We start from the raw sequence: 17282 nt of genomic DNA, 5'->3' as shown, positions 1-17282 counted from the left end.
AAGTTAGTTGGTAAGTCGTGCCAATTATATCTCGATTAACTCAGAGAAGGTAGCGATGAATATTTACTTTTCCAATCAAGCCGCAAGACAAGATCGTCAAGATTCCAAAATATTTTTTACAGCCCTTGTATTCCTTTAAATAACAGTATTTAAAATCACAGTTCATAATAACAAATTATTTAAAGACGCCATCATTGCAGTATGGTTTATTGAAATTCTATATAGAAATTGTAATATTCTGTCTATTTTGATAAATACAATATCCGAGAGTGTCTACAATGTGTTCTTAGATACAAAAAAGTATTTCCCTATATGTCATGAAATACGATTATAAATAATGATACTTCTTCAGTATTAATGATACATTTTATACCAATACAGTTTGTAATAATTGAGATGACAACTCGGTATTCTCTTACAATACTCAGACGTAAACTAACATGTGAAAAGATTGTTTCTTTCACAATTGCTGTGCCGTGAGGCTCATGTAACCTGCAAGTTAATGAAGTACATATACAACGTCTCAGAATGTGACGACTCTATTCGCTACACTGCTCCATCGGATCAAATTGATACAGGGAAGATAACGTAAACTTATAGAAGGGTTTGAAAAATTCCCAACGATGTTAGAACTGTTAAATTCCCTCTTCCATTGCAGCGTGAAGTCATTACTTTAGATTTGCTTGATTTTGCACCATATCAGAATGGTAAAACATAAAAGAATCGTTACATGAGTTTGCATATATTGCCTATTTAACTTTCAGATGAATACAAGACTAACATTAAATAAAGTGTTGTTTTTTATTCTATCTCTATCACCAAACCTTGAACTTATATTGTTAAATTAAATTAGTTCGTTTAGTGTCTTAAAAATCGGTTTATTGGACAATGTAAAATTATTTCTAGTAGGTACGATTAATATCATTACAACAGATCAATACCCAAAAAGTACATCCGTTAAACAATCAGGCCATATCCTCTAAAAACATTTCACTTGATATACACAAATGTGATATTCAGTTGCTGACTTTTACAATAGAGATGTCTTATTGAAACCTCCATCGATTACAAAAAAAAAAATGGAAGATAATCAGTAAAATGATGAACTGCTAAATGGTGCGGCCGAGTTCATATTAATGTATAACGTCGACGTTAAGAGTCAGTTATTCTTTTATCGTTATATTTAGATACTAAATTGACATTTCGTCTTCTCCTTTCTTTCGGAAAATACTTATGATGGGCAAATATTTGCTGCTTGTTTGGTTGATGCATTGTATTTGTAGAATAAAATATACTGTGTTTGGAAAGCAATTCATGGTCATTGAACGTTTTGGCTTCCCTTTCGTCCTATTTTAATAAAGAATGCATATTTATTCCATTTATTAACCTGTTTTTTCAAAGCATAGTTCCAGATTAAGTATGCATTTGTGAATGTCACAGCGTCATTGTTCTATAAAATAGGATGGAGCAAAAGGGTATCCATTGGAAACAAAACAAAGAACAAAGTTGTTCATTTGATCTATGTTCAGTGAGATAGGACACGAAACAAAGCTTGATATTTTAAGAGTAGATTAAGGAGGTAGACCTAGGGTAAGGGCCACAACTCTTAAAAATCATTGGAACGTTTGTATTCAGCATTTCACATCAATCTTATGTAAGTATCTAATTAACTTAGATTCATTCATTTTATTTTGTTTGAAACGAAAGCTTGAGAGGCTTTGGTGAAATTGAATATAATACAAACATATCACTGACTTCATGAGTTATGTTCCTTACCCTAGGTCTACCTCCTTAATTCAAATAAAAAAGTGTCTATAACTCAAATCAGGAAATATATATCATCCTCTCAAAGTCAGCAATAAACTATTATGTTAATATTTGTTCAGTTGTTGCTTGTTAGTATATAAGATTTTGACGTTTATGTTTACATGTAGCTTTTATTTTGTTTTTGTTTTTTTTAATGTTTTGTACGTGTTGATGTTTTTATTGTTCCTTTTTTATATATTTTGTTTGTTTTGCTGTACAGAAAAAAATATTTTTAAAGCATATACTTCGTTTTACATATGAAAATATACAGTTCTTTACAAATGCATTATTATATGACAATGGATTTTTTCCTTGTCTTTTATTTGTTTTTTGTTTTTGTTTTGTTTGCTAAAACCCCATGCAAATATTTCTATCGTATTGTTTAGTAGCACATTGTTTAACCCTCTACGTTGAATGTAGAATGGCAGTAAATTACCTTTAACATGTGTTTAAGATAGGTAATTCTTTTGACCAATACATTGTAACATATGGACACACGTATCTTCATGTTTTTAACTTGAAAGCAGGAGACGTCACTAAGCAGAGCACTGTAAAAAGCTTAATCAAATGTAAGCTTTAACAAATGAAATAGCCTCATGATTGATTTCGAGACCAAGTTTGTTTGCTTATAAAAGCGTTGGTAAATAGTCATTACGCAGATCGTTAACAAATTAAAGTATTGTAGCTTTTTACGGCCAAGCATAACCTTAAAATTCAGACTACAAACTACATAATTGTATAGTTAATCAAATGACACAAGAGTATTCATCAGTGCAATCGTTATATGTCGAACTAAGATAAAAATGCCCTCACAAGTACAGTTTGTATGAGGGATGTATATTGCACTGTTCTCGTGTCTTGTTTTTTCATGAATTACCTGATGTTCGTATTTCATTTGATTTAAGGGCACTGCTATTATGTTCATCTATATAAAAATCTGTCCCGAAATACCTCTACATATTACATTTCTTTGGCTGGTATTTACTTGTTTTATTTGAATAAATGTTTGTGTTTTTTTCATGAGGCGTTGTCTAAATATTAACATTTTTTTTACTTTGCGTTTTAAATTCCGGTAATTACAAACGAAATAAGTGCAAAATATATACAGAACTATTCGGTATACAGTTACATACAAAAATGTACTTGTAGACCCATTTCTGCTTAATATATTTATAGAACAGAAAAAAAAAAGAATTTGGTGAAATGTAGAAGCACTTAACAAAGTTATAAATACCTTATGCAATGAAAATTATAAATTTGAAATGCATTAGATAAGAAGGTCAATAATGACTATCCAATCTAGACGACTCTTGCTGCTAATTACTACTAGATATAAATGTGTTACACTGCCATATGCATATGCATTGGATAGAAAGCTGACACATTTAATCAAAATACATTGAAATGCTGCGAATGTTTGTTTATTTTTGCGAAAGAAATAGTACAATAATAAAGCTTATATGCATAAGTAATAGGTTATGTCACCTTTTTCATCAATACACATTAATCCATATCATTTTGCTTAAAAACATGGAAAGTACATAAAAAAAACAGACATTTTTCCTAGCTTAACATTGATTAAAATAAACCATACTGTATAAAGGGAAAACGAGGGGAAGGTTCAAACAGGCCTAAATGTAAATTCCATACCAAATTCATTTAGTATATTGACTCAAAATTGAAAAAAAATGATTTGAACAATAGAAATATTTGACAGTTATGGGGCCAAGCCTTAAGCTCCGTCCCTTATATCCGTCGCCCGTGCCTTTGTGCTAAATAAAGTTCATATTTCTTGTGAAGTAAAACAAGAATAGTGGTATTAGACAAAAATGTCAACTTTCACGATTACTGTTAATGCATAAACACATCAAATAGATGTATTAACGTTCCTTGCTCTCAAGAACATTAAACTTCATGATGGGTTTATATTCAGTTTGTAAAGATGAAAAGTATTGAACATGCATCAAGTCATATATATTTTGGTCCATAGGTTAGACGCCAAGGTCACCATTACTAAAGCAAATTTTCTAGGAAGGCGGAAAAGGTAGGTACTGTTCATTCAAATCACTATAAGATGAACATTTCCTCTGATGAAAATATATTCTCATTAGTTATTGTACACCTTATAAAATACTGATAAAGTGTCAATTTTAAATACAACTCCTAAACATTTGACAGGGAAACAATGCAATTTGTACATGCAATTATTTGACATGAATTTCATAGGAACATTCCATGTGCAATTCATATGGATACACAATTCATGCGAATTTCATGTGAGTTATATCACAACTTTTATTTGTTTATGTAATTTGGACGACATTTAGCACATGGAGACCTCTTCAAACGTTTTGTCGATCTCTTTGTCGAAATTTTGTTTTCAGACTTGTTCCAGAAAATTAGATCGACATATCTTTAATTTTCACCTTTAATATTTTCAGGAAAAAAAAAACAAAAACACTTTTGTACCTTAATTGCCATACCTTAATACCTAACATTAGTTGTTTAACATTATTATACTCAGACCTAATTCTTCAATGAACTACTTTACAAAACTATTTATAACAAATGCTTCGCTGGAGGTAGCATTTACTACTATAAATGAAGTTTCAACTTCCATTAGTTTACTTTCGCAAAGTTAAAATGTAAAAAATTGTATGTCGAGAGGAAAACGTCATGTATAATAATAAGTCATTAATTTTAAAATTTGTTTATGCAAATAAAACAGCTAGACGCCCATTTTTTTTAAAATGTTTCTGCCTTTGTTCAGTAAAACTTAATTTAGGTCATTCTAAGTTCTTTAAGGTTAACTGTCTTTATGATAAGTACTGCCGACTGTGTAATCAACGACTACGAGAAGACATTGATTCGTTGTCAGTGTGGGAAAAAGCTGTGAGGGCTTCAACTTTAAAAACGTGTGAACAGTTTAAGTAGGTCACAAAAAGTAATAAGGGGAACTAATATCCTAGTGAATATCAAAGAGTAATCAAGGGAACAAAGGTTATAGTGGTAATCAAAAGAATGTAATCCAAAGACAAAGATCAGTCATTGAAAACAGAAACGAAGAACAAAAAATAACCAAAATAATACTACAAGGCAACAAAAAAAAGATGAGCGAGCCACCCGGGTTCCACTAAAAACTGGGGGTACAGACCAGGTTAATCGGTAGGCTATGTGTCCTCTTCTTTTCTAGAAATACCCGCCGAGCTAATAAAAGGTCAAATCGTGGGAAGACTAAATATGAAAGAAAAACTATGACATGTTTAAGAAATTGGTTTGCATGGTGGATATGGAAACACTGTAACGATCTATGCGTTCATAATGACGACTATAAAACTTTCACAAAGATGACTTCAATCTTGTAGCAACACAACCCTGTGCCAATATCCTTACTGTGAAAGGTCTGGCGTGGTACAGAAAGGCTGCATAGTTACGGCAAGCCCTGGCTTAAGAGTTGTGATATGAAAACTGTGCAGAGTGTTAATGCTACATCAATTTTGAAAGATGTAAATCTAACATCTTGAGTGGAAAAATAATCTAGATGAAACATACAAATGCAACATATATTTTTGATACTTGAATCTAGATACGCCAGATGTATCAATGTTAACATTCAACAAAAAGAACAGTGAGTTTTTATCTGAAATTAACATTGTAATTGTATATTTAGTTTAACAAGCAAGACTGATGCTGACAGATGCTGTTTTTAACACAGAAGTATCAGCATAAGGTTACTGCATTAGTTAATATAAAGAAATGAATATGTACCACTTACGGACACAATCTTTTTTTCGTGTTTCTTTATTATAGAATCTTTGCACAAATAAACAACATATACCTATAGCCAGAATAATTGATATATAAGGTCGGTTTTAATCATCTAGTCAAAACATTTTCTCCAACCGGACGCATTTTTTCCTGAGGTTGCACATACCATTGGTATTTCTTTCGTTCATAAGATAATCGGTTATCATAGCAATATTATCAGATAATTAGATAACTGACCGATCGACTTTACATGGAGAACCATTATTACTAGAAAGATCAAGCGCCATCACATTACAACTATAGCCCAAAAATCTAAATTTGATTAATAAAAAGAAAGATAACATGGTCTAAATTTAAACTTCTATTTTTTCTTTTTCTTGTATTGATAATAAAAACTTAATGAAAAGTTTAATTTCAATTCCGTACCAATCTTTTAACAGATGTTACGGGTAATTTCCTACTACGACCAAGAATATAACAAAAACAATACAAGCTGCTTGTGTTAGAAACTAAACAATAATTCTGAATAGGATAATTACTTAGAAAGAGTGAACACACAAAATGATACTACAAATGCCGAAGAACGCCTAGATTTAATGAGATTGCGGAACTTGTTCTTGGTACGCTTGATAATGTTTTGGATGTTCACGATAACCAATTGATTGTCCTATTTATTTACTTTATAGAATTTCTTCATAATTTATCGATATTTTAAATACGAATTTTAAAATTCTGTTATTGGTGGATTGATATCAAAACTATGACGTTTTGGTGGGAGAAAGTGCAAAAGTGAAATTAACTTATTTATTTTACAGTGTGAATTATCAAATTTATTACACTGAGAACATTCCATAAAACTCTGCTGTCTTTATAACGCTATGCAATATTACATTCCACTGTCACAGTTTACTTCTTGTATTGTGTAAAACAATGAAATTTTGCTGAAATGAACTTAAAATAACTCACACTTGACATGCATGGTCATTAATTGGAATAAAAATATCCATTATTTATCACATATATGTATTGACGATTAAAAAACCTGCAAAAACATCTGATTTTCAAATGAGATAATGATTTCTTACAGTCTTAAATATAACAAACACAATTTCAACTGCAGATAAATAATTTAGTTCTTTTTTTTTAAATATAGACATTCTATCATTTTATCTGACTGAGTTCATACAAAATGAAACAAATGTCGTTTATCAATCAATTTTCAAAACAGGCAAAACTAATGTCCAGTTTTCTAAACACACATATCATTGCTTAGGGAATATATCTATATGAAATGTTTACAAACACGTTTATTATTTAGATATTTCAGGTTATTTGTCCAACATATACGTATTAAATGCAAGAAAGCATTTTTCACACATGAAGCATCTTTGAAGATAATATTTGAATAACTATTACAATGTAACCCCTACATATTGATCTCGATAATAATTATTTTTGCTACACCCTTACAAAGATTATAACAATGTTAAAAATGTATATTGGATAAAGGGAACAATATATAACTTACACCTATAAGAGGAATGCCAACAAAAAGTGACCGAGGCCCCTGTTAACTCTTTTTTAAGCTCCTTTTACCAGTACTTTAGCCTTAATCTTAATATTTAGCCTTAACTTAAAATAAATTAATCAAAACTTTGACGAATGATTAGAACAAACTGTTTCCTCCATTTCTTAATATTCATTTTAAGTCTCTGAATACTACTGATTTGCTAAAACCATGATCAAAGACCGATTTACATTCAAAAACAGCTGCTCGTTAACGATTGTTGGCACAAGATCTTCTTTTTTAAATCTTGTCTCTTATCGAAGTCAATTAAGTTAACTTCCATCATTAGCATAGTATGTCATTGAACACGAATACGTTTTACTAGAACAAATGTCATAAACAAAAGACATATAAAAAATAAAAAAGGAAATAGAACCAATGAAAACTGACAACATATACATTATTTGTTGGGAACGCCAAAATGCAAAACTTTAACAGCCTAGCACAACATAAGACTCATATTTCATATTTCAATGTGACAAATACATTGAACTCTTGGGGAAATGGAAAAAAAAATAATGTCAAGTAACACGTTTGGTCGATCGATGGAATCTTTAAAGAACAGCACCAAACTGGAACATCTTTATTCTTACCAATAAAACGTTTTGTTGTATTTAGTTAAAAAAACCAAAAAAAAAAAAAAAAAAAACCGTATATTATCAAAAATGAAAAGTATGTGATTTCAAAGAGTAATCAAGGAAATCAAGGTAATAACAGTAATCAGAAGAATGTAATCCAGGGACAAAAACCAGACAAATCATACATACAAAGTAACAAAAGTAAATGAGCATCTCGGACTCCACTAAAAATGATGAATTAGAATCTAGAACAAATCTAGTTAATCACGTTTTCATTTAGTCACTAGTTGAAAGAGTAATCAAGGGAACCAAGGTTATAGCGGTAATAAAAAGAATGTAATCCAGGGACAAAAACCAGACATGGAAAACAGACATACACAACAAAGAACATAAAGTGACTAAAATCATACATACAAAGTAACAAAACCAATTAGTAACTCGGACTCCACTAAAAACTGGGAGCATGGACCAGGTGCACCAGTAAGGTAAGTGTCCCCTGCTTTTCTAGAAATACCCGCCGAGTTGTTCATAAAAAAGTCAAGTCCGGGGTAGACAAACGAGGAAAGGAAAACTATGACCCGTTGAATAAATCAGTTTTCATGGTGCAGATGGATACACCATAACGATCCACAAGTTAATGATGACGACCATAAAACTTCTGTATTGATGACTTTCATCTTGTAGCAACATAGCCCTGTTCCAGACGCCTATGTGTTAGAATTTCTAGCGCGATACAAAGATCTGCGTAGTCTAGGCACGCTCTGGCATAACGTATGAGTTGTGATATGAACACTCCATACGCAGGTGCTGATGGGATGTTGCCACAGATGAAAGGAAATTTAAAAATTCGGAATAAGTCATCACGTTTGTCATTTGGTCAATGATTTTCTTTTACCATCGATTTCTAAGTGTAAGATATCAGGCTGACTTCACAGTGTCTGAGATATAAATCCTTTATCTCAGATTAAGAAATTAGGATTGTGTAAAGATAATACGGAATCTATATAGCGGAAACTTAGATTAAAAGAGTGAAGAAATAGGTCAGCAAGTAAAGGAGCACAAATTGTTCCTATTGAAATGCCGACCGTTTGTTGAAAAACACGTCCACCACACTGGTCAAATATATTGTTGATTAAAAATTCCAGCATTTCGTAAACATCTTCTTCTGTATATTTGGAATTATTTTTACAAAGTATGAGGAATCTCTATCAAGAACTGTATGTTGGTATCTAGATGTACCATTTTTAAAAAAAAAAAAAGATGTATAATGTTTTTAAGTGGGGATTTTAACTGAGTATGGGGAATAGAAGTATACAGTGTTGAAAATCCATAGGTTTTAATTCTATTATATTCAGATGATAGTCTTGAACTGATTGTCTCCAAAAGATCTTTCGAATTTTTCAGGATCAACATTGAATTAATACCACTACGGGACAAGAGTTAAAAATCCAACATGTTAACGTGAATCTTCAGCATTGATTTGTAAGTAGCTGTCTTTGTCTCTGAATCATGCAAAATCTGTAAAATGTGATACACCCCGAAAAAGGCTACACATTTTAATTTTTATAATTAAGTTGTTTTATTGGTCTATATTATGAAATTAGTAATTATTCATTCATTCTGCTCTTAGGAAATAATTGACATTGAAAATACAGTAGATTCTATTGTATTTGAGCACCATTTCCAAAGTTATCTCCCTTAGTTTTGAAATATACAGTGCATTCTATATATTTTTGTATCTCCTAAGAGCACGGGTTATATGAAAAAACACGTTTATTTCTGTTTACTGTGGCCTTTCAAACAAAATATCAAAAATAAAAATATGTAGGCTTTTTACCCATGAATCACATGTTGCATGATTCTTAGCTGGAGTGCTACTTAATCTGTTCTGTAGTTACTCGCATTTTGTTTTGTAATATTTCAGTGTTGAAGTGTTTTGACATGTTAATATCAATGACTACTGCATACGTATTATACACTAAGCACATTTAACCATTATAAATATTTAAACAAGTTGTAAAATGAACATTACTCGCCGTATATGTTCTGTGCATGTGTATATTCCTCTTTGCATTTTGCTCCATCAGTTTGACTTGTACATATTGGGTAACATCAACAATTCAAGAAAATTATTGAACTTAATAACTTGTCAATTTACAATGCATACAGTGTCTGTAGCAAGTGTGATCTATTGTGATGAACCCCCTCCCCGAACATCAATGTGTTGCTATAATTTTATGAAACTATAAAGTTTTCTGTGTTCAGATCAATAATTGTGAGAAAAAAAAACAAAAACAAAAACAAAAACAAAAACAAAACAAAACAAAAACAAAATAAAATAAAATAAAAGAAACAAAAAAACAAACAAACAAATAAAAAAACCATACATTCACCTGACACTTAAATAAACCAAATTAGTCAAATCAATAACCCTAACAAAGAACCAATTTCATCTATGGGATGATAATACGAAAAAAAAACAACAGCCGAATCAAAAACTAAGTCTGGTTACGTGGTCTTTGGCTATTTCTGACTAAGACATAAAAGTTAAATGTGATGTTTTTTTTGAAATGCATCAATCAACTCCTGTCTTATTTCTTTAAGACTGCTATTCGGTTACAAAATGTCAGACAGACATTAATTATGTAGTATTATTAAATTGGTATTTTATGACACCTTTATTAACTTATATATTTAAATACTGTAACGAGAATCATCTTTCAACTATTGTTTTTATGGAAACAAATACTGGTCTGTATACATAATCTACCGGTCTTCATATGTATTTAAATGGTCTTGATATGGATTTGAGTTGGTCTGATGGAAATTGCAGTTATGTATAAAGACCCCAGAAATGTATATCAAGACCAGTTAATTCTGTATAAAGACCAGTATTTTTTTCTCGCAAAAACAACAGTTCAAATATTATTCTCTATGAATCGGTCAATTTCTATTGTATTCAAGAACATTAGTTAATTAAAAAATGTTTGTAAATCGTCCCGATTTTATCTCTTGATAAATTCAAAAGAAGTTATTTATTCACATTTCAATACCAGTAACAAGACAAGAACGTCGACATTTTCGGGGGGAAACTTTAAAACGCTTACATTCTTTTTCATACCACCATTCAAAATCACATTTTGAATTATTTCCTTTTAAAACATTGTTCATATAAAAAAGCTTCAATTATCACACTAGTTGTTTTTAAATTTTAAACATAGCTAGTAGGCATATTGTCTATTTTTTGATAGATTCTTAAACCCACAGATATTTTCTTCATTTTGTTAAATGTACCTAGATTTCCTTACAGGTCATGAAATACGATTTCGTTATGATGACATTAAAGCAGAATAAGTAATTCATTTTAATTTTTTTTTCAACGATTGTGAAAACGACACGTTTTTTTCGGTCACGCTACTCGATGGGTATTTAAGAAGAGAAGGAGAAGAGAGGGCTTTTACATTTTATTGGCTATGAGTAAAATGTAATCTGCAAGAGAAGACGTTTTAATATATAATAAAATTGATGCACGTGACATCCGTCGTCTTACCTACATTTGCCTATAGGCTTATCTGCACCATTTTATTTGCACAGCAGATCATTTCACGCTGTGCTGGGTTTAATGTCCTTTAAAAAAGTGTATAGATGACCGTTATTTTGTATGATATTTTTTTTTTGTGGACTAAATTGAGAGAGTCTCCTGTCACGTCTTAGATCAAAGACATAAATTCATAAAAGTCGTAAGATATATACATTGACTGATGTTGTAATAAAAACATTTGTTTTGTGCTTAAGGAACCTGTCCTAACTGTTTGTGTGTAAGCTTTTAAATAGCTTAAAAACAAGTAAATATGCCAACTGTTTGATATATAGATAATTAAGGAAAATTGTTTAATTGCAAATCTACAGGTTTTGAATAAAATTATTCAAAAATAGACAAATATATTATATAGTGTAATTTTATACCTTGATTTTTATTAGGAGCTAGCTATTGACTGCACATTTATGGTAATACATCTAACAATACATACGTAAATGATAGTTTTCTGTGCCCACTTTACGAATTTCTTAATTTAAGGATTGTTGTTTAGTTTTGCCAAGTCATACAAAGATATTTATGAACAAGCGTTAACTGCCCCAAAGCTTCGTATGCGAGCCATTAATTGTAGATGTGTTCCTTCCTCTAAACCTTAATAAGTATAGGATTATTCAAATTGCGAACTGCAGCTCGAATTGCTGTTAATGAACTTGCTATGATGAGAAAAAAAAACAATCAAAAGTGAATGATTAAATAATAATTTGAAAAATAATGAAAAAAAAAGCCAGGTTTAAAATGTAAAAAGGAACTACGTACCAATTAAATATAAATAAAACGTGAAAAATGATGACCAAATTTTTGGCTTTCTCGGGGGCAAAAAGTATAGAAAAGAAAACTGACCAACACCACAGAGACAAGTTGACCTTTAAAAACCCGGTTATGGTGACTAAATAAAGCGGGTTTTGAAATTCATTCCAAAAGGTTGGGCAGTCCCTGGAAAGCTGATGATATGTTTTTTTTTTTCGCCTAAAGATGTTTCCAAAAGATGAGTTACTTTTATATCGTCAGCACTGTACAGTGGTTTACGTTGGCAAGACCAATCAGAGGTTTATTGAACTTTTGCAGACCACAAAGCGCCACCAATGGAAAAGATTGTCCAGACGGTGAACATTTTCGGGAGGCAAACATGAAATGAGAGTGGTGTTTGTCAGCAGTTTTCTTTTCTATATTTTTTCCTCCTGACGAAGGCCGTAAGACCGTAAATTTGGGTCAATGTGCTTTACATCTTTAACGTTTAATATATCTTTTTATATCTATGTGGTTCCTTTTTATCTTTAAACGGGCTATCGTTCACTTAATCATTATTCTTATAAATGTTGAAATAGAGGCAGCCACTTCACAACATTCAATTTATATAATTGTTTTGTTTTAAAATTTACACATTTTAAAAGGTTTACAAATTTTATCCCAATAAGATTTGTAAGTGATACAATACATTTTACTTAAGTTGATTTTTGTATAAAACACCTATCGGATGAGGTACAGATATACAAAATGTAGGTCATGGCCATTGTCAACCGTATTAAGTCTCGACGCAGTAACTTTCAAATACATGTCAGTCGGTGTTCCGTTCACCTTTTTGTAATATATTGCAGACTGTTATATATTTGAAGTTTTCTCACGTCTAGATGCTTTTTCGTGATCGTGGTTCTTAAAGCCAGACATTAACTGAATTAAGGTCATATTGTAGCATCAGGAGATATGGTTAAATACATTGGAAATAACAAAAGTTTAATCATGTATACATGGACCTATAAACACAAATTTATTCGATCATAGATAGATAGATAGATAGATAGGTAGATAGATATTGCAAATTTCGGTTTGTTGAATGAAGAAAAGAAGAAGGGACAAAAAAGAAAAAAAGCCTCATTGGCATAAAATACAATCAGAGTTAATCATAGTATTTTGGAAGATCATATTGTGAATTTACATACCTAAATCTGTAACAAAGAAAAAATGTTAAGACTTATTGAAACTATTGCATTGACAGATAAGATAATTGCTGGATGTTTTCCCAAATTCAAGTATTCTATCAGTTCTAACATTTTGTTCCCTTTACGGTCAACATTTTGGCAAAGAAATAGTGTCGACATCAAAGAAACAACTTCATGTTTAGTGATTACAATTGTTATTACATAATCCTCCTCGTAGGATTAATCTAGGGCTGTAACTTAGTACACGATGTATGGTAGTGCAAAACAGTTCATTTAGATGTTATTATGTAGGATAGAGGATCAAATTAATGATGCATGTCACAACAAATGCAATATTATACAAACGTCTTAGATTGTAACGACTCTATTCTCTACACTGCTCCATCGGAGAGGAGGAATGACCCGGCCAGCGAAAGCTATATTTTTATATAGCCTATCTGGCCGAGTGCTAGATTTTGTGCAGGCGTTGTTGCCATAGATGTCACAGCGGTACGAGTTCGAGTCTCGTGGAGGAAACGACCAAAAACTTGCAACGCAAATTTGACAGTTCTAACATCGTTGGAATTTTTCAGACCTTTCTGTACGTTTACATATCTTCCCTCTATCAATTTGATCCGATGGAGCATATTCTAAGACTTTTATATATATGAAAGTCTGCAAAATTCCCAACGATATTAGAACTGTTAAATTTGCGATGGAAATTTGTGGTCGTCCAGCGCCCTAGGCCACTCGGCCAGCTAGGCAATATACAAAATATAGCTTTTTTTGGCCGGGTCATGCCTTCTCGTAGGATTAATCAGGGCTGTAACTTAGTACACAATGTATGGTAGAACGGGATGGTTCATTTATGTCTTATAATGTAGGTTAGAGGGTCAAATTAATGATGCATGTCACAACAAATCAATATTATACAAACATCTCAGAATGTGACGAGTATATTCGCTACACTGCTCCATCGGATCAAATTGATAGAGGAAAGATAAAGTAAATGTATAAGAAGGTCTGAAAAAAATTGTAGCGATGTTAGAACTGTAAAATTTGCGATGCTAATTTTTGGTCGTTCCCTCCGCGGGACTCGAACTTGTACTGCTGTGACATCTATGGCAACACCGCCGCACGACTCCAGCACCCTAGACTACTCGGCCAGCTAGGCTATATAAAATATAGCTTTCGCTGGCCGGGCCACTCCTCCTCGCAGGATTAATTTAGGACTGTAACTTAGTACACGATGTATGTTAGTACGGGACACTTCATCTAGGTGTTGTTATGTAGGATAGAGGATGAAATTAATGATGTATATATATATATATTGCAATGGTATATATATATATTTTTTTGTTTTAATAATACAACAAAGTTGATAGTTGTTAATTAAGAAATTAATTATAGTTCATGAGTCAATTTCAGGGGAATGCAGATCTGTCAGCGTCCAGATTTATCAATGTCAATGCTAAAACCAATAATTCGGATTTGCAAAACAAACTTTCTAATATGGGAATTAATGGAGGCCCTGATTCAGGAAAAAAGTAAACCCTCAGGTAATAGTGCGGTTTCCGTTTAAACTGAATATTTAGATGTGACGCAAACAGTGACATAAAGGAGTTACTTACTACCGTAAAAAAACTCAGTGAAATAGAAGAAAGACACTGATGGAAGCAGATGGAACAGTATCTACACAAAAGTTGTATGTGAAAGCGAAACTCGACATGTAGAGCTGGATAACTTCATGCAAGATGTCATTGATATTGCAGTAAAATTCCAGGGAAAAACTTTCTATGAATACCATAAAGCATTTACTATGAAAGCAACATTAATCAAAAGGACAAGCGGTTTAAAAATAGATTGGTCGGTTCGCGATGAAAAATTTAAAATAACATTTAAATAGGAAAACTTATAAACACATGTTCTCACTGTCATAGCTCTTTGCACATATCAGAGATGTGTCAAGCTATGTCTTCCCAGTTAAGTACTGGTCGTCCGTTTAGATCTACTGAGCAGAACCGTCAATCTCCTCTTAGCGGAATGACACCGACAGATACGGTCGTCCAAAATTGTTTTGCAAAGGTAAAGACTTCTGTAACAATTTTAGCCGGCTATTGTGCCAGAGGTAATCTTTGTCGTTATGCTCATGTTGAAACTAATCAATTGAACAATAAGTCTGCTAATCAACAGATACAGCCTTATATACCCCAGTCAAAAGCAAACAAGCCACCTGCATCTAAATGACTACTTGCTAGTGATAGAGCTTTTAAAGCAAGTACTCAAGTTGACGTCTCAAGACTAGGTTTTGAATTATGAAACCATCCCAATACTAATCTAATTCAGTTTGTAATTCATGGTTTTACCAACGGAATTTTTACAGGCTTGTCAAACTTGCCAGCATCTACTTTTGAATGTTAAAATTTACTATCAACTAAGAAATATCCAGATGACGCATCTCGGGTAATAGAATCGGAACTGCAAAATGACTTCATTGTTGGTCCATTTAAAGAATCACCGTTTAGAATGCATAGAGTTAGCCCTATTGGAATCGCGGAAGGGACGTATTCGAAGAAAAAGCGACTTATTATCGATTTATAAGCTCCCTATAATAATTCCTTACATAGAAGTCTAAATTTTCTCATAAACATAGACTTCTCTTTCTTACATTCAAATTGATGATGTCATAAAGATTATCAAAGAGGGCGATAAGGCCGCTCAATGTTGCAAAACAGATGTATCAAATACGTTTAAACGTGTACTGGTTCATCCTTGTCTATGGCATCTGTATGGTTTTAATTAAATGGTTATTATTATTGCCATACGAAACTTACTTTTGGTTCTCGTTCGAGTCCAAAAATCTTTGATTATTTTCCGTCATTAATTTGTTGGATTTTGCAAAGTAATTATTGCATTGCAAATATTTTTTACCTATTGGACGACTTTATAACGATTGACAATGGTCCTTTCAACGGAAACAGAACAATGCCACGTTTACTTTATGTGTTTGATTCTTTGAATGTTCCACTTGCTTCCCACAAAACAGTCGGACCGGTAACAACAAATGAATTTTTAGGTATCATATTCAATACTGACAATATGCTTGCAAAGCTACCTGAAGATAAATTATGTCGAATTAAATACTTTTTTGTCCTCGTTTTTGAAACGACGGCCATGTACGAAACGAGAACTTTTATGTCTTTTAGGCTATCTTAACTTTGCAATGAGTGTAATTCCAATAGGAAGATCGTTTATTTATTTTCTATTGAATATGGCACATTCCGTCAAAAAACTTCATCATCATGTATCAATCACCACTGGGTGTCGACAAAATTTAGATATGTGGTTGAAGTTTCTCGATCGATATAATGGTGTTTCTTTCTTCATAGATGATGATATAATTTCATCCGCGGATTATGATTTATCTACTGATGCCAGCTCAAAATGTGGTTTCGGGGCATACTTTCAAAATCGATGGTTCCAAGGAGCTTGGCCAACAGAAATTATTCTTGAAACAAAAGAATTATCAATGGCTTATATGGAATTATATCCAATTGTTATTACCGCTATGACATTTGGTCAGGAATGGACAGGAAAACGAATCCTGTTTCATTGCGATAATAAAGCCAGTGTTTATTATCCAAAGGTCGAGATTTAGAAATTATGAAGTTAATGAGACGCCTTACGTGGTGTTCTGCAAAATTTGTTTATGGTAAAGATGACAATATAACAGATGCGCTCTCTGGATTTCTGATGGATCGTTTCCGAAGCCTGTGTCCGAATGCATCACCAAATCCATGTGCCTTCCCGTCACACTCAAACATTCTTTAGAATTAAATCGTGCAATTGATAATTCATGGGATAGTATATATCAATGATACTACACGCAGTGTGTATTTATTAGGATTTAAGTGCCTATGTCAGTTTATGAATTCCAAATTCACGACTCAGGAGGAAAACCGTGTTTTAAGCCATACTTCAAGAATATCCTAATTTATTTTGTGTCACATTGTCATTTGGTGTTAAATTTAAAGCATTCTACCTTTAAG

The sequence above is a fragment of the Perna viridis genome, chromosome 4 (genome assembly GCF_037379345.1).
Source record: "Perna viridis isolate PV_CMFRI_1.1 ecotype Kerala chromosome 4, ASM3737934v1, whole genome shotgun sequence".
NCBI classification, from domain to species: domain Eukaryota; kingdom Metazoa; phylum Mollusca; class Bivalvia; order Mytilida; family Mytilidae; genus Perna; species Perna viridis.
Note: the sequence above shows the minus strand (reverse complement) of the source record.